Here is a 19,035-nt window from a genome sequence, read left to right as displayed (position 1 = left end):
ACACCGCGGGGTTTTATCAGCAATATTTTTGTGGTGGACAAGATGGACGGCGGTCAACGTCCTGTCATAAATTTGAAGGAATTCAATCAATGGCTGGTTTACCGCCACTTCAAGATGGAGGGTATCCATCTCCTCCGCGACCTCTTGCAACCCAACGACTGGATGGTACGTTTGGACTTGAAGGACGCGTACCTGACAATACCAGTCTATCCCCCACACAGACGTTTCCTACAATTTCTTTGGAACGGTCAGGTTTACGAGTTCGCGACTCTGCCCTTTCGGTCCCTCCTCCGCCCGTGGTATTTCACGAAGGTTCTCAAACCGGTCGTGGAAGCGCTCCGGGCGCCGGGCCTACGGCTCATCGTCCACTTAGACGATATTCTACTGCTAGAGCAGTGCCCCTTGCGGTTAGCAGACAGGCTCAGGGAAGCGTTGGATTTACTGCACCATCTGGGGTTTATCATCCATGCCAAGAAGTCCCTTTTGGTTCCGTCCAGACAAGTGTCCTTTCTGGGGTTCACCATCGACTCAGTGGCCCGTACCCTGAGCCTTCCTCCCAGGAAAATTCTCAAGATTCGCAGAGAAATCAGGCGCACCCTCGCTCGACCATCCACCTCGCTCCGCCAGATAGCGAGGGTGGTAGGCCTCTTGTCTTCGTCGATACAGGCCATATTCCCACTACAGAGCGTTACAGCGCCTAAAGGCCGCCCATCTCCACAAAGGACTTCAATACGCGGATCAGGTTCCTCTCACGGAAGAGGTGCGCAGGGAAATGCGGTGGTGGCTCGACCATACGGAGGCCTGGAATGGCAGGGCCATTTTCGGTTGCGAGACAGACTTGGTCATAGAATCAGATGCCAGCAAATTAGGCTGGGGAGCTCGCTGCGGGGAATCCTTTTCCGGAGGAAAGTGGTCTGCCGCGGAGAGCCAATTACACATCAATTGTCTAGAATTGATGGTGGGCTCTTTCGCCATTCGGTGTTGGACCAAGAACAGAGTCTCGTGCAATGTCCTGCTCAAGATAGACAATGTCTCAGCAGTGCGTTATATCAACCACCTAGGGGGCACGAAGTCCAAGCTCTAGCGGATTTGGCCAAGGATCTGTGGTCCTTCTGTCTTTCCCACAATATCTCCGTGAAGGCGGAATACCTCCCGGGAGAGTTCAATGTGGTGGCGGACACACATTCCAGGTCTTGGACGGACATGAGTTTGTGGCAGCTTCGCCCTCGGATCTTCCAGCGGTTGAGCGCCACTTGGGGACCGTTCTTGGTGGATCTCTTTGTGTCCAGGCTGGACCACCAACTTCCAAAGTTTTACAGCTGGAAGCCGAATCCTCTAGCAGCAGCAAAGGATGCGTTCCTGCAGGACTGGTCAGCGGAAGTAGGGTATGCCTTTCCCCCCTTCGCGATGATCATGAGACTCACGGCTCAGGTCCGGCCGACAGAAAGCGCGGGTGGTATAGATAACGCCGTATTGGAGGTCTCAAGTGTGGTTTCTAGTTCTTCTGGAACTTTCTTGGGATTCTCCAATCCTTCTACCCCGAGATCCCTTTCTCCTGAGGGACCCTGAAGGTCTCCCTCACCCGCTCCTCCAACAAGGACAGATGCCTCTTGTGGCCTGGCGGATTTCAGGCATCGCTGGAGAGTCGTGGCCCATCGCAAGACGCTCAGCGCCTACTGGGAGCAGCGTGGGCAGATAGCACCAACAATAGGTACAAGTCAGCCGGGGCTCGATGGGTCGGTTGGTGTGTACGGAACGACCATGATCCCATGGGGTGCGAGGTGGTAGCCATCCTCAATTTCTTAGCTTCCCTGGTGGCCCAGGGTTTCGCTTATAGAACGATTAATTCGTATCGCTCAGCGATTTCGGACGGACATTTGCCGGTTCAGGGCCAGCCTGTCGGGGAACACCCTATGGTATGCAAATTGTTGCGAGGTATTCGGCTGACGCTTCCCCCGGAACCTAGATATTCCTCTCTTTGGAACGTAAACAAGGTTCTTCGTTTATTTAAGTCCTGGCAAGCCAATAGATTCCTGTCAAGAAAGGAGCTCTCAGCGAAGCTGGCGATGCCCCTATGTTTGGTCTCCTGTCGTACAGTCTCCGATGTTCGAGCTTTGGATATCTCCGGCCGTGTACACATCCCTCAGGGAGTTACTTTTCATGTGGTCCGTCGGACAAAATCAGATTCCAGAATCATCTCTTATCCAGCTTTCGATCACTCTCCTAAGTTGTGCGTGTTCAGATGTCTCAAGGAGTATGAAAACATGACTGAAGAGACTCGGCCACCAGGCGAGCGGCAGTTACTGATTTCCTTATGTAAGCCCTTCAAAGCGGTTTCACCATCGACTATTGCGCGCTGGGTCAGATGGGTAATGCAGGAAGCGGGCATCAATGTCTCGCAATTTGGCGCCCATTCAGTGTGAGGAGCCATGGCGTACAAAGCCTTCTCCCTGGGAGCCAGGTTGGAGGACATTTTGAAAGCGGCCGACTGGTCGTCAGACTCCATGTTCAAGAGATTTTATTTCAAACCAGTTGTTGATATGGCCTCGCTGGTGGTGGATAAGCTTTGAAAGAGCATAATCCTCGCCTCCGGTCCTGACATAGAATGAAAAATTTCCTAGTAACCATGACGGAAAGTTTCAATTCTATTAAGGACGTGGAGGCGAGGATTATTCCCGCCCAGGGCTCTAGCGAACTCCTGTTTCCCGCCCGGGTGAGAATCACTTTACAGGAGCGAGGCCTCGTATGGTATAAGTATCTCTGCCTTTATATTACTGTTTCCATGACCATGCATGTTTTCTTTGTACAGTTTCGTAACCCATATATTGGTTTTTTCTTGATTGCTTTGTTTCATTCATGAAATCAGAGTCATGCCCTCTGGTTTTCTTTCAGGGCCTGATGGAGCAAAGAATAACTGATGAGTTGCGTACTGGTTCTGGCCGCAGTCACGAAAGAGGATGTTGACTCAGGAAGCACACGCCTTCGAGAGTAATGGGAGGAGCTGATTGGTGGACAGTGGACTGCCTGAAGCACCATGGGAGTGCTAGTTTTTTTTTGTTTTTTTTTTACAAAAACAAAGGTTGAAAATGAATTCTGCTGGCTGTAGGAATATAGGAAGTACAGCATAATTCTCGCCTCCGCGTCCTTAATAGAATTGAAACTTTCCGTCATGGTTACTAGGACATTTTTCATTGTGGATCCAAAAAGGTATGGATTGCCCGAAATGCATATATCCTATTCTTATGAAAAGCCGAACTAAGAGACCCTAAAAAGACAAGCAAAAGGATCATAAGTGGAAAAAGATAAACAGAGTACTATAGAGAAATTATTTAAGTTAACTGATAAGAGGCCCCAGTTCGATACGCGCCTTACTTTAAAAATCGTGTTAGTCTCTGGCCAGTCGTGTAAAGTAGTTCCAAGTAGTAAACAGTTCTATTGAGGGAAGTGACCAATATTTGGCTTCCCACCAATGGAGTGGGGCACCTGTAGATGTCAGTACGAAAAAATTTAATTTCATTAGGAACCTGAGAAAACCAGCCTATAAAATGTACAGTAAGGTGCTATGTAGCGATTAAGCATACAAACTATATCTAATTATGATGGGATTTAAATATAAAGAACAGTATTTGAGTCCTTGTTCTAGAACAGTAGGACCCTAATCTTAATATGCTATAGTAAGCTGGCTAATACCTGTAAATTTTCCCAATATTTGGAGAGTACCCTAATGGCGAAATTCAAATGGGGAAAGGATTCGCAAAGTTGTGATCCTTCTACTGTAGATACGTACTCTCTATCTGTTCTGAGAGAACAAAATATAAATGATGCTTGCTACGCAAAGCATAACATAACAAGGTCATTGTGGATGTAAAGTGTTACATCTATTAATCATATAAGTACGATAAGCCACAAACTAATCATTAAGGCGCATATTGATAGAATATAACTCACAATGCGCTACTCTCCCGCTTGGAATCCATGAAATATAATTGAGGACGCAGTCACGTAATCCAGTAGTCCTGAAAAAAACACATAGTAATAAGAAGTCAAAGTAGTATAAGACTCGTACCTTACTATCTTATGTCAGGTGCTAGTATATATGAAAAAAAATTCCATTTATCTGGAATGGCACTACCCTGGTGTTGGATATTGCTATTTATTTTTTATAGTTCTTTGAAATTCGTCATTAAAAACTGTCCAAAGAAATCATCATAAATATAACACCAGTAATAAGGAATCCGCTAAACAATTTAGTGTCTGACACATAGTCTTGCAAAGCTACGCCAATTCTCTTGACAAAGTCACATATTCTAAAAAATGCTTAAGAGCATGCGGGTGGCAGGTCGATAACATCAAGAGTACGGAAGTTACTTCCTGTATGAATACAGTCTCTCTGCTCTTGAAACCCCGCGTACTATTCGGATGCAGGATATCTGTATACTAGCCCTACACAAGTCAATCACTTACTTGTGAACAATAGAAGAAAAAGGCTGTAATAGGCCTCTCTGCGGACGGTATATTAGCCGTGTCTCAACGTCGTATCCCCAAGTGGGTAGAGAGACGTGTGCCGTATCATCCAGTATTTATACAGATTCATCTCTACATGATCTTCAAACTAGGGCTGGGCGGAATTGGTGTAGCGCCACTACGCAGAATTCTGGAAAAAATGTGTGGAAAACGAGCGCACCTCCTGAGGGTCCGTGTGCCCGGGACAGGGGTCCCTCGTGCCCAGGCAGGCTCCCCGATCTCCCCAGCCTGGCTGGGTTGAGAAGCAGGGACCGGCCCGAGGCCTGGGTTTCGGGCAGGGCCTGGGGTTTGGCAGCCCCCGTCCTGCGGCCTGCCAAGTGTACATCTGCCCGGGACAAGGGTCCCTGGTGCAGAGCCCCGGAGACCTGCAAGGGCAGGCGGGAGCCCTACCGCTATGGCTCGGCGCAGGCAGATGGGAGTCCTTTCGGTCCCGGCCATCTGGTCACACCAATCCCCTCGGCCATCTGGACGCGCGCAATGCTTTCCAATGGGGCGACCAGATGGCTGGGCCGCCCTGGAAGTCCCGATGGGGGCTCCTTCGCCTCCCCGATCCCAGCCAGGGATCCAGGAGGTCAGGCACGTCCAGGCCTAGGGTCCCCTGAGTCTCTCGGTGCGCACGGGTTCCCAGAAAGAGGGGTAGCATTCCTCCAGATTATTAGGGGCAGGGTGTAGGAAACCGGGGTCTCCAGTCCCTATGGCAGTAACGTGACACGAGCGGCTGGGCACCCAAAGGCCTGTGTGTAAAGCGACCATACAACACGCACCTCTCATGGAACGGGGAACACACACAATAAGGGACGCCACACTGTATAATTTATGCAAATACTCAAGTTTATCCAAGCAGATCGAGATAGATGCAATTCATGAGATATCAGTGCAATTCATGAGCTAGAAATACAATTCATTGAGATGTACATGCCAGTCATGAGACATAAATGCAATTCATAAGCTATAAATGCAATTCATGAGATATAAAGGCACTACATGAGATATAAATGCAATTCAATGAGATGTACATGAAGCCTCACTTTCATCAGCACGTTATTCACCAGTATGTTTCCTGAAGGCTCTAGGCCACCCTCGTGTATCTTACTCCCCGTGGTAGGGTTCGGGGAACGTAGCGCCACTCCTGGGGGCGTGCAGGGACCCAGGGCGCTACTCGTAATCAATAGCAAGGAATACTTCAGAACGGAGCATTTAGAACAGAGAGCTACTCGTAATCAATAGCAATGCATATTTCAAAACGGAACATTTAGAACAGAGCGCTGCTCGTAATCAATGGCAATGCATATTTCAAAACGGAGCATTTAGAATAGAGCGCGGCTCGTAATCAATAGCAATGCATATTTCAGAACGGAGCATTTCAAATAGAGCGCTACTCGTAATCACTAGCACTGCAGATTTCAGAACGGAGCAGTTCACGGAGCACAACGAGTCTTACGGAGCGAGTCTCTCGTACTCCGGTGCAGTTCGTGGGGCACCACGCTCCTTGACAGTCACGAGGGAACAAGGGGGAGGATCCCTCGGTGGGGTCTCTCAGTCGAGGGGACCAGGGGACTCCCACGGAGAGGGAACCCGGGCTCAGGGTGCGGTGTGGCTCCCAGCCAGTAGGGGGCGCACCGGGATCCGTCCCAAGCCTCCGGGCTTACCTTGCTCGATGTCGGGGAGGCGTCCGCAGTCCGCAGGCGATCCTGTTGCGACGGAGGGGCCGGTCACAGCCTCGCACACCTTCACCACAGCTGCGACGGCAGCGACGGGGCCCCGGGCTTCTCCTCGGGCATCGCGACGTTGAGGGGCACTATTCCGGCCTCCGGGCCGCAGCGGTGAGCGCGCTTCAGCCTCCACAATACAGGGGGGGGGCTCAAATTAAGCAGGGGAGCTCCGCGCTCAACGGATGCTGCCGGGGATCCCAGGCCAGGTCAGGGAGCACAGGGGTCACAGCGCTAAGACCTGGTTGATCCTCAGCGTTTCCACAATCAGCTTGGCATCTAGTGTCAATGTTCAGTCTGGACACGCAGTCTCAGCATTCAGTTCCTGCAATCAGTTGCTCTAGGAAGTCTTGATGGCGCAGATGTATCTGGCGCCCTTAAGGGGTTCTGCTACAGGGGGGTAGGGAGTGAGTTGGCGACTAGGTCCTTCCTAGTCAGGCTGGGCAGAGGTATCCTGGGTCCTCCTACTGCTGGGCAAGATCAGTGGGTTTCACAGGGTCCCTCACTCACTTAAGAGGCAGCACCTAAATCCTGTCACTCTCAGAGGCATAAGTCTCTGGCTAGGCCCTACCGCCTACACTCCTGCGTGCATTCTCCAGCTCTGCTTTACCCCACTGGCCAACTAACTACAAAAAGTTCCCTCCCTCACTTAAGTAGCCCTAGGTCAGGTGACCTCTAGCCAAGGCGGCAAAAGTAAAAACCACACCTCCCTTCTAGAAGGTTCTAGAAGGTTCCAGCACATTCCAGGAGCTTCCCCATTCTACCTATGGGACAAAAAGGCGGGCTGGTGTCGCAACATTGTTGTGGGGTTCCAGCCAGCTCCTGGCAGCTAGGGTGCTACTATGAAAGACCACTCTGCAGTAGCAGGGGTCTGTGGCAGCCATCTTGGGAGAAGGGAGCACCTGCACCTTAACACTGATTGGCAATGAAAATGCGCCCTTAGACCTAGTCCAACATAAAAATGAGGGTGGAAAAAATGAGGCACGATCAAAAATAGAGGGGGAGACCACCCTAGGGCTGACAGGTCCAACACAGGGAATGCAGGGACACCCCTCCCAGGCTGGCGGTTCTCAGCCGGGGACCAGATGGGCTGGGCCCGGACCACACCTCCCAGCCATCTGGGGGCTCCCTCCTCCGGCCCACGGAGTGGCAAAGTGCCCGGTACGAGCTCCATGGGTCCCGGGCAGGCCTCCCCCAGGGCGCCTGGGCCCCAGGAGAGCCTGCGGGCCTCCCCATGCCTGAGGCCCAGCGTGGGGTCCCCGAGCCCTGCAGTCCTGGAGCCCTGCAGTTCGCCGAGCCCTACAGTCCCCAAGCCCTACAGTCCCCCGAGCCCTGCAAGGGCAGGCGGAAGCCCTCCCGCGAAGGCTCGGGGCAGGCAGACTGGCGTTATTTCGGTCACGGCCATCTGGTTGCACAAATCCCCTCGGCCCTCTGGTCGCACGCAATGCTTTCCAATGGGGCAACCAGATGGCCGGGCCGACCTGGAAGTCCCGATGAGGGCTCCTTCGCCTCCCTGGTCCCACCCAGGGCTCTAGGAGGTCGGGCCTCCACGCCTAGGGTCCCCTGAGTCTGGCGGTGGGCACAGGTTCCTAGAAAGAGGGGTAGCCTTCCTCCGGATTACTAGGGGCAGGGTATGCCGGAACACCCCTCCCAGGCTGGCGGTTCTTTGCCGGGGACCAGATGGGCTATGCCCAGACAACACCTACCCTCCGTCCGGGGGCTCCCTCAACCGGCCCACGACATGGCAAAGTGCCCGGGACGGGCTCCATGGGTCCCGGGCAGTCCTACCCTGGGCGTCCGGGCCCGAGAGCTCCGGTGGTCCTACGGTGCCTGAGGCCCAGCCGGGGTCTCTGAGCCCCCGGGAAGCAGAGCCCTGCTTGGGCAGGCGAGCGCCCTACCGGGAAGGCTCGGCTCGGGGCAGGCAGATAGGAGTCCTTTCGGTCCCGGCTATCTGGTCGCACTTTTCCCCTCGGCCATCTGATTGCACGCAATGCTTTCCAATGGGGTGACCAGATGGCTGGGCCACCCTGGAAGTCGCGATGAGGGCTCATTTGCCTCCCCGATCCCAGCGAGGACTCCAGGAGGTTGGGCGCGTCCGCGCCTAGGGTCCCCTCAGTTTTGCGGTGCGCACAGGTTACCAGAAAGGGGGGTAGCCTTCCTCCGGATTACTAGGGACAAGGTACTCTGGGACCCCTCTTGGCCTAGCGGTCCTCAGCCATCAGCTGGACGGGCCAGAATGCCGCCCCAGCCCTGGATCCGTCCCTGGGCCTGCCACGTGGCAGGCTGCCCTGGATGGGGTCCAGCGGGCCCGGGGAGCTTCTCCCTGCTGGGCTGGGTCCAGGGGCCCGGGGAGGGCGACCACCCCACCCCAGGCTCCGTCCTGCTGCGTGGCAGGGTGCCCGAACGAGGCCAGGGAGGCTTCCCCTTCACCTCTGGGCCCGGGAGCCACGGCTGGGTCCAGGGGCCCTGCCAGGCCCCGGCTCAGATGCTCCAGCCCTGGGCCCCGTCCCCCAGCCTGCTGCCCTTCCAAAGGCCTGTGACGGGGTTCCATCGTGCCCGGGAAGTCTCCCCCTTGCTCGGCTGGGTTCAGCGGCTCCCAGGGGCCCCAGGGAGGGCGGCCTCCCCACCCCGGGCTCCGTCCTTGGTCCTGCCGTGTGGTCGGCTGCCCGAGACAGGGTTCGACGGGCCCAGGGAGGCTTACCCAGCGCCTCCGGGCCTGGGAGCCCCAGCTGGGTCCAGGGGCCCCGCTGGGCCCCGGGTCGGTTGCTCCGGCCCTGGGCCCCGGCCCCTGGCCTCCCAAAGGCCTGGGACGGGGGTTCTGTTGTGCCTGGGGAGCCTCCCCCTGCTCGGCTCAGCGCCTCCTAGGGGCCCCGGGGAGGGCAGCCTCCCCACCCCGGGCTCCATCCATGGTCCTGACGTGTGGCAGGGTGCCCGGGATAGTGTCCGGTGGGCCCGAGGAGGCTTCCCCTGCGCCTCTGGGCCTGGGGCCCTGGCTGGGTCCAGGGGCCCCGCCAGGCCCCAGGTCGGGTGCTTCGGCCCTGGGCCCTGTCCCCCAACCTGCGGCACTGCCAAAGGCCCAGGACGGGGTACTGTTGTGTCCGGGGAGCCTCCCCTATCTTGGATGGGTTCAGGAGCTACGGCCGGGGCCCCTGAGGGCCCCAGGGAGGGTGGTCTCCCCACCTCAGGCTCCGTCCTGCCACGTGGCAGGGTGCCCGGGACGGGGTCCCATGCGCCTCTGGGCCTGGTAGCCCCTGCTGGGTCCAGGGTCCCGTCGGGCCCCGGGTCGGGTGCTCCAGCCCTGGGCACCGTCCCCCGGCCTGCTGCTCCACCAAGGGCCCAGGACAGGGGTCCGTCGGTCCCGTGCAGGCCTCCCCTGCTTGTCAAGGTGTCTGCGGGCCCCGGGTCAGAGGGCCCGTCGCGTCCCCCTCGCAGCCTCCATGGCTTGGGCCCAGCTGGGGCCCTGGGCCTCCGGTCACCCATGCACCGGCGCCCGCTCACTCTTTCGTTGGGGCACAGAGCGACCAGATGGCTTCCCTTTCGAGCCCGGCCATCTGGTCGCACCTTTCCCCTCGGCCATCTGGTCGCACCTATCCCCTCGGCCATCTGATCACACGCAATGCTTTCCTATGGGGTGACCAGATGGCCAGGCTTCCCTGGAAGTCCCGATGAGGTATCATTTGCCTCCCTGATCCCAGCGAGGGCTCCAGGAGGTCGAGTACTTTCGCGGCTTGGGTCCCCTCTGGCACCTCGTGTGCACGGATTACAAGTGAGGGTGGTAATTTTCCTCCGGATTACTAGTGAGAGGGTCAATCAGACCTCCGTGAGGTCCAGCGATTCTGAAACAGGGCTAGGCAGCACCCAGGCCCGCCCACCGGGGCCACCAGGGGCCCGGGTACGCACCTGCCTCTCAGCCCCTTCCCGATGGTCCTTTTTCTCAGAGTTTGCTCAGTCAGACCTCTGTGAGGTCCGGCGATGCTGAGACAGGGAAGGCAGCACCCGGGCCCACCTGTCGGGGCCCCCAGAGACCCAGGTACGCACCTGCCTCTCAGCCCCCTCCCGATGGACCTTTTTCTCTGAGTCTGCTTGCCCTGGGAGCAGGCAGGGATGCTAAGCCAGCATACCCTCTGTGCAAGGTGGCCTGCCAAGGGGATGCCCTAGCCGTACTCTGATCGATTTGGCACTCTCGGTCCGTTTAGGGATGGACTGCTTGGCCAGCCTCGGCTGTTTCAAGCAAAGCGCTTCCACCCCGCATGGACCGTCCGACTCGAGGGCCTGCCGGGAGGCCCTTCACCCTACCCAGCAGAGCAAAGGCCGAGCGGCCCCGGCAGCTCGTGCCCCCCAGTGATCTGACCCGAGCGTAAGGGGTCGGGTGGCGCCAGGCCCTTGGATGCTGCTGCCGAGCAGGTCCGAAGGCCCTGTGCGCCACGCGGTCACACCCCTCTCTGCCCAGCACATTTCCACAGCAGCTCGGAACAACCATTCCGAGGGGAGCAGCCACCGCCAGGTTCCGGCACCCCTGCGTCTCGCTCAGGCTGCGCCTCGGCCTGCCTCTACCTCCTGGGGGAGATGGCTGGGCCTGCCGGTGCCCATGCGACTGCACCTCTCCATACCCTTCCAGTGAGCCCTCCCGCCCAGGCAGGTGGGCTCCTTCCCCTGGCAGGCTGCCGAGAGATTGAGGGGTGCACGAAGGTTGCCGGTCGGGGAGATGAGCACGTGGTCCCACCCCGTCAGCAGGTGCGGCTACATGGTTGATCCTGCCAGCAGCATATGCTTGTCTCAAAGATTAAGCCATGCACGTGTAAGTAAACACGGCCGGTACAGTGAAACTGCAAATGGCTCATTAAATCAGTTATGGTTCCTTTGATCGCTCCACCTGTTACTTGAAAACCTGTGGTAATTCTAGAGCTAATACATGTCGACTAGCGCTGACCTCCCGGGATGCGTGCATTTATCAGACCAAGACCAATCCGGGCTCGCCCGGATGCTTTGGGGACTCTGGATAACATCGGGCCGATCGCACGTCCCTGTGACAGCGACGATACATTCGTTGTCTGCCCTATCAACTTTCGATGGTACTTTCTGTGCTTACCATGGTGACCACGGGTAACGGGGAATCAGGGTTCGATTCCGGAGAGAGAGCCTGAGAAACGGCTACCACATCCAAGGAAGGCAGCAGGCACGCAAAATACCCACTCCCGACTCGTGGAGGTAGTGACGAAAATAACAATACAGGACTCTTTCGAGGCCCTGTAATCGGAATGAGTACACTTTAAATCCTTTAACGAGGATCCATTGGAGGGCAAGTCTGGTGCCAGCAGCCGCGGTGATTCCAGCTCCAATAGTGTATATTAAAGTTGCTGCAGTTAAAAAGCTCGTAGTTGGATCTTGGGATCGAGCTGGCGGTCAGCTGCGAGGCGAGCTACCGCCTGCCCCAGCCCCTGCCTCACGGCGCCCCCTTGCTGCTCTTGACTGAGTGTCCTGGGGGTCCGAAGTGTTTACTTTGAAAAAATGTGAGTGTTCAAAGCAGGCCGGTCGCCTGAATAGTATGGTTGCAAAGCTGAAACTTAAAGGAATTGACCGAAGGGCATCACACCACGAGGAGTGGAGCCTGCAGCTTAATTTGACTCAACACGGGAAACCTCACCTGGACACGGAAAGGATTGACAGATTGATAGCTCTTTCTCGATTCTGTGGGTGGTGGTGCATGGCCGTTCTTAGTTGGTGGAGCGATTTGTCTGGTTAATTCCGATAACAAACGAGACTCCTCCATGCTAACTAGTTACGTGACCCCCAGCGGTCGGCGTCCAACTTCTTAGAGGGACAAGTGGTGTTCAGCCACACGAGATCGAGCAATAACAGGTCTGTGATGCCCTTAGATGTCTGGGGCTGCAAGTGCGCTACACTGAACGGATCAGCGTGCGTCTACCCTTTGCTGACCGGTGCGGGTAACCCGCTGAACCCCGTTCGTGATAGGGATTGAGGATTGCAATCACTTCCCATGAACGAGGAATTCCCAGTAAGTGCGGGTCATAAGCTCGCGTTGATTAAGTCCCTGCCCTTTGTACACACCGCCCGTCGCTACTACCAATTGGATGGTTTAGTGAGGTCCCCGGATCGGCCCCGCTGGGTTCAGCAACGGCCCTGGCGGAGCGCCAAGAAGACGATCAAACATGACCTAGAGGAAGTAAAAGTCGTAACAAGGTTTCCGTAGGTGAATCTGCAGAAGGATCATTAACGGCGGAGCGGCCCGAGTGACAGACAGCGTTAGCCCGAAGCCCTCGGCCACCTCCTGCAAGCACGCACCATAGGCACAGGGCCCGGCCCTGCCACGACGCAGCCGGCGGAGCGATCCCTGGCCGCATGGGGAGCTCGGGTGAGGACCGGGACTTTGGCGGGCCTCTTCCCCCGGGGAAGGCCCGACCGACGCGCGAAGGACCAGGGACGGGGAGGCGGCCCCCATCCCCTGTCCCTCTCTGAGACGGAACCCTAGCTCACCCGGCATGACCCCCCCCCCCAGCGGTGAGGGGGAAAACGAATGGCAGTGCATCCCCTTGCTGGTACCACCCCTCCCTCGAAAAGGCCCTGGCGCCAGCTGGGCCCTCCTGCGCCCGAGTTCCGGCCTGACCAGGTTCCGGGTGACTGAGGAGCGACCCTTCTTGCGCGGCAGGGAGGCCTGGAAGAGAAGGGGCTGAGGTGACCCCGGCTCCTCTCGGTAGGAGGCGTGCAGTAAGGGGAGCCACCTGGCTCTTCCCTTCCGGTGCATCCGATCCAGGCAAGGGTGGTGGTGGGCTGATCGCCAGCCCGCTGGCATGGCTCGGGCCGCCCGGCGACGGACGGCTGATGTGCAGGTGGGGCGACCCTCCCTCGCTGCCAGGTACCTGGTTCAACCCGGACCCGTGTGGCCAGGTTGAGGTGTTTGAAGACTCGCGTGGTCCCCCCTGAATTACCCCGGGAGGGACCGGCGGCTGCGGGTCTGACTGCTCCGGGAGCCCCCTCCCTCGCCCCCGGATGGGTGGGTGGATGTGGACTCCCGGGCCGAGCGCCTGGCAATGTTTTTTTTCTCCCAACGGTGCAGTCTGACTCCAGCACGGGCGGACGTCGCCTTCCTCCCGCCTCTCCTGCGCCAGCAGGTGGGTGAACGTTTTCGAAAACTTGCCTATGACTCTTGGCGCTGGATCACTCGGCTCGCGCGTCGAAGAACGCAGCTAGCTGTGAGAATTAGTGTGAATTGCAGGACACATTGATCATCGCCACTTCGAACGCACCTTGCGGCCCCTTGTTCCTCCCAGGGCTACTCCTGTCTGAGGGTCGCTCAATCGTCAATCTCCCCGGGGCTTCCCCCGGGACTCAGCTGGGGCCGTCGCAGGGTGAGCTCCGTTTCCCCATTGTCCCCCACAAGGTCAGACCCCCGATCGCCCGTGGCAGGGTCCCTCGCTGGGTCCTGCCGCGGAGGTATGCCGCCGGCGCACCTAGCCCCGAGAAGGGGTCTGGCGACCGGTCCGCCCCGGGGCGCATGGCTGCGTGCCGCGCATGGCTGTGTGGTATCCAACCAGCTGCCCACACGCCTCGGGCGCCCTCCTCCACAGCCGGCTTCCCGGACGAGGGCGAAACCCCTCCAGTTGCGATCCGGGGAAAGAGGGCGCGCACTGCCGGGACGCCAGGCCCCTGTTCCAGCAGGGGGGTAGTCTTCCCCGGCTCCCCCTTAACGCTCCGGCGTTTTCTTCCGACTATGACCTCAGATCAGACATGTCTACCCGCTGAATTTAGGCATATTACTAAGCGGAGGAAAAGAAACTAACCAGGATTCCCCCAGTATTGGCGAGTGAAGAGCCCAGCGCCAAATCCCCACCCGGCGGCGGGCGCGGGAAATGTGGCGTACAGAAGACCGACTCCCCGGCGTTGCTCAGGGGGCCCAAGACATTCTGATAGAGGCTCACCCCGTGGACGGTGTTAGGCCAATAGCGGCCCTCGGCGCGCCGGGATCGGGTCTTCTTGGAGTCGGGTTGCTTAGGAATGCAGCCCAAAGCAGGTGGTAAACTCTATCTAAGGCTAAATACGGACGCGAGACCTATAGCCAAAAGTACCCTAAGGGAAAGTTGAAAAGAACTTTGAAGAGAGTTCAAGAGGGCGTGAAACTGTCGAGAGGTAAACGGGTGGCATCCGTGCAGTCCGCCCGGAGGATTCAACACGGCCGGAAGGTCAGTGGCCCGGGAGTTTTGGATCCCCTTCGCAGGACCGGCGCCCGGGCCCTACCCGGCCCCCGCAGGGTGCATTTCCTCTGCGGCGGAGCGCCGCGACCGGCTCCGGTTCAGCTGGGAAGGCTTCGGGGTGGCAGATGGCCCTCCACTCCGGCGGAGAGTGTTACAGCCCCCCTGGCAGCAGCTTCGCCGTGTCCGCGGGGCCAAGGGAGATTCGACCGTCTCTGCACCCTCCCCCGGGCAGGGAGGCCCACGCCAGGTGCCAGGGATCTGCAGCGATGTCAGTTACCGACCAGTCTTGAAGAACAAGTTACTTACCTTCGGTAACTATGTATCTGTAAGAAATATTAGTTAGATTCCTCACCTTAGAATATTCCCAGGCGTCAGACTGGATCCGGAAGATTTTTGTAGCAATACCCCTTGCGCGTCGCTAGGCGTCGTCTGCGGCTCCGCGTCCGTCGTTGGCGTCGTGCGCCGGAATGACGTCATCGGAGTACTTAGGCGCGCTGACGTCAGTTCTTGTACATGGCTTTCCGCGCCAGGAACGCAGAGCCATGCAAGAGACCGACGCTGGTGCCAAAAAAGTCTAGGGGCCTGAAAAGGACAACCTTAACCCTAGATGTCAGTTCGCAGAACGGGGAGGCTGGGTGGGTCGGTGAGGAATCTAACTAACTAATGTTTCTTACAGATACATCGTTACTGAAGGTAAGTAACTTGTTGTCACGGGGACGCGTCCGAAACATCGCAAAGAGAGCGGATGGACCACGGGGAGGTCAACAACTGGTGGGCCCCGACATATGAACAACATGGTGTGTTTCCTTCCTCACAGGGAAGAACATTGGAGATGCCCCAGGATACGTGGAGGTCGGACGAATCCGAATTAGAGACCGGTCCCTTTAACTGGTACGACTCCTTCAGTGAGGACACCCCCACGGATGACGCGGTAGAACCACAACCAATCGCCTACGCCAACCTGGACAAAAAAAGGGGAGGAGGCGAAAGGAAGACGGGAAACCCGGAAGGAGAGACGGAGGAGAAAGACGCGACAGGAGAGAGACGGAGAAGACTTGAAGCAGACGAGAGAGGAGCGAAGGACGACATCCCAACGACCGAGGAGGTGCCTGGAGGCCAACGTTCCCGCGAATCGCCCAGCCACCCCTCAGGAGAGGAGTGGCTACGCCAGGTACGGAGACGTGTGGCGGGTTGGGTCGGGAGACCGAGCAGGGCTACCCAGGCTAGCCAAGTCCCACTAGGGGAACCGTAGACGGATACAGTCCCGTTCGTTAGGTCCTACCCTCCTCCACGAGCACGTTCACTAAGTAAGCAGGAGAGACAAGTCACCGTGGTGAACTCCCCCTTACCCTCACTACCCCTCCTTGGGCCCTTGGACTATAGTCAAAACAAGTACCCTTACACTGTCCTTTCTTTCTAACTTCCTTTTGGGGACCCCGGAACGGAACGGCGGAGACCGTCCCGACAGTCGATCATCCTGAGAAGAGCAGCGCCTACGCCGGAACACAGCGGACACTTCTGACTCTGTGCCTTCTATCACTGACTGCGGGCGAAGCCCCCCCTTTACATCTGAACAAACACTACAATAAAGAACCTTGTTACTCCAGAACACGCTCTAGTGCCATTCTTTCCTGGGGCGACGCGACCTCGGGGCGGTCGTACAGTCACACGTGGTGGAGAATGCAGGCATCCGTCCAGTAGACGATATGGACGCCCTGATCCAACATATAGTGCAGGCCCAGGACAAACTGGGATGGGCCCTGGAGCGACACCTGACCTCGGCACAAGCAGATCGTGAGGTATTCACTAATACCATAACTGCACATTTGGAGGGACTACACAAAACAGCAACGGAACAAGCCCCAGGTCCACACCCTATACCTCGGGCTTCCCCCCATGGTCCAGCTGGGGTAGCCTTACAGAAATATGTGCCTGGCGAGGACCCAGATGCCTACTTCACGAATTTCGAGCGAGCAGCAAGAGCCTGCAATTGGCCTCCTGAGAAGTGGCCCTTCTTTTTAGCGCCTCTGTTGTCTGGAGAAGCTCAGGCCGCTTATCAAGTGGCGAATCCAATGGGTAACACACCGTATGGGGAAGTCAAAAGAATCATACTGGACCACCTCGGCCTCGATGAGGAGACGTATCGTGTAAGGTTCAGACGGGACAAGGGTCATCCAGGAGAGAACCCGAAAACCTTGTTTCACCGGTTGAAATTCGCTGCGGATAAGTGGCTGAAACCTGAAGAATGTACCAATGAGGAGATCCTTAAATAAAATTTATTTGGAACAGTTCTTAGAGGCGCTCCCTTATTCCACACAGCGGTGGATCCGGCAACACGCCAATCTGAGCTCCAAAGAGGCGATGGACATGGCCGCCACCTTTGCCAGAGCCCAGCCGAAATATCAACCAGGAGAGCCGGAAAAAACTTTCAGACCACTGCCTGGGAAGTTCGTGCGTCCCTCCGGCCGACGCCCTCTTGATCCTCCCAGAGTTCGACCTAAAGCCCCCGAACCACCACACTCGAGGGGACCCCAGTGTTTTGACTGTGGGGAGTGGGGACACATAGCGAGGGTATGCCCCCACACTAAGACTGCGGAAGAGCCCATGGACATTGGGTATGTCCCTAAGGCCATCCTCTATACCGCCGAGATGGGACCAGCCTTCCACGTAAGTGTGCAGGTCAATGGGCAGAAGGTTCAGGCTTTATTAGACTCCGGGTGCAAACAGTCTGTAATACTAAGGGACCTCATACGTAATCAAGATATCATTAGGGGGTCTTTGGTACACATGTAGATGTGTACATGGGGACATCAAACCCTACCCGTTAGCAACAGTGACCCTAGACATACCGGGTTGGGATCCGTGCTCTGTCCGGGTGGGGGTCCTGGGTAGTCTGCCGGAAGAACTGATTATAGGCACTGGACTTGTTCAGGAGGGTTACGAGAGAATACCCCGCACAGACAGCAACAGGAGAACAAGGGGTACCGGCTCTAGCCAACCCAGAACCTTGGCTCCTGGATAGGAGCTTCAAATTCGCCCAAACCAATGACGCAACACTTAAACATGCCTGGGAATCCGTAATAAGCAGTGAACCCACTCAATCCACGGCCCCCTACTTCATAGTCCAAAACGGGTTGTTATACAGGAAGAGGGACCATGACAGCGATCCCAAACTATTGGTCCCCTTAGAATTCAGGGAGCAAGTCCTTTTCTATGCCCATACCCACTTGACCGCCGGACATCAAGGAGCAGAGAAGGCAACCTTGGCGGTTTTGAGACACTTCTATTGGCCGGGGGTTTATCGGGATCTGAAAATGTATTGTCAACAGTGTGAGACGTGTCAAAGAAACAGCTCCTATACCCCCCCGGCCGTTCCGTTACAACCCCTACCAGTGATTGGCACACCCTTTTCCCGCATTGGGCTAGACATAATAGGGCCTCTCGCACGAACAAGTAGCGGACGTAAATACGCCCTGGTAGTGGTAGATTACGCCACTCGATATCCGGAGGCCTTCCCGTTACGTGTTCCTAACACCCAATCGATAGCCAACTGCATGATAGAGCTCTTCTCGCGCGTTGGCTTTCCCACAGAAATAATAACCGATCAGGGGTCGCCATTTGTGTCAAAGCTCATGCAAGAAGTGTGTAAAACCCTTAATATTAAACACCTCAGAACTTCGGTTTATCACCCTCAAACAGACGGACTGGTGGAGAGGTATAATGGGTCCTTAAAACGCACCCTGAAGAAGATGCTAACAGTTGAGGGGAAGGAATGGGACCGGCGACTGCCCCTAGCGCTATACGTCCTCCGGAGTCAACTACAGAGCAGTCTTGGGTGCTCTTCCTTCCAGATGCTATACGGAAGGCAACCCCGCTCCCTCCTCGAAATGACAAAAGAAGCGTGGGAAAGGCAGGAGATAGAGGACTCACACCAACTCCTAGACTATACCAACAACCTACGGTCGAAGCTGGGGAAGTTGCGGGATTTAGCTTATTCGCAGTTAGAGAAAGCACAACAAAAGCAAAAGCGGTACTATGACAAAGGAAAGAAGTGGAGACGATTAGACCTCGGGGACTGGGCCCTCGCTAAGCTTCCTTCGGGACTTAGTAAAGCCTCTTCCGAGTGGGTGGGACCATACAAAATAATTGAAACCATTGGAAACACCACATATAGGGTACAACTAAAATCAGGGAAAACCCAAACCTACCACATCAACAACCTAAAGAAATGGTTAGGCAAACCTCCCTCCTCCGTTCACTTCACCAAAACCCTCACGGCAGAGGCCACAACCTATAAACACCTGGTCATAAATCCAAAACTGGATGAGAGGCAAAAGGTGGGTCTGGAACGAGTATTTAAGGAATACACATCTACATTCTCAGACACCCCTGGAAAAACCCATATGGTTGAACATGTCATAGAGACCGAGCCAGGGAAAACAGTAAAATTACGCCCCTATCGGATACCAGCAGCCAGAAGGGAGGCTATCCGGAAGGAGGTTCAAGACATGCTAAAAATGGGGGTCATTAGGACCTCGACGAGTGACTGGAGCTCCCCCATTGTCCTCGTACCCAAACCTGATGGCTCCTCA

At 56.4% G+C, this 19,035-nt stretch overlaps 1 protein-coding gene, 1 non-coding gene and 1 pseudogene across 3 annotated transcripts in view; 2 read left to right on the top strand and 1 right to left on the bottom strand.

The window, feature by feature from the left end:
* SRPRA (SRP receptor subunit alpha) overlaps positions 1-19,035 on the bottom strand; it is a 1,746,362-nt gene that overhangs the window by 401,724 nt on the left and 1,325,603 nt on the right. The window lies entirely within an intron of this gene.
* On the top strand, positions 10,975-12,467 carry LOC146861743 (18S ribosomal RNA; annotated as a pseudogene).
* On the top strand, positions 13,394-13,544 carry LOC146861742 (5.8S ribosomal RNA). The gene has a single exon (XR_014979460.1). It is a non-coding gene; the product is annotated as a 5.8S ribosomal RNA (ribosomal RNA).

Source organism: Triturus cristatus, chromosome 3_1 (assembly GCF_964204655.1).
Source record: "Triturus cristatus chromosome 3_1, aTriCri1.1, whole genome shotgun sequence".
NCBI lineage: Eukaryota > Metazoa > Chordata > Amphibia > Caudata > Salamandridae > Triturus > Triturus cristatus.
Note: the sequence above shows the minus strand (reverse complement) of the source record. Positions and strands in the feature narration are given on the sequence as shown.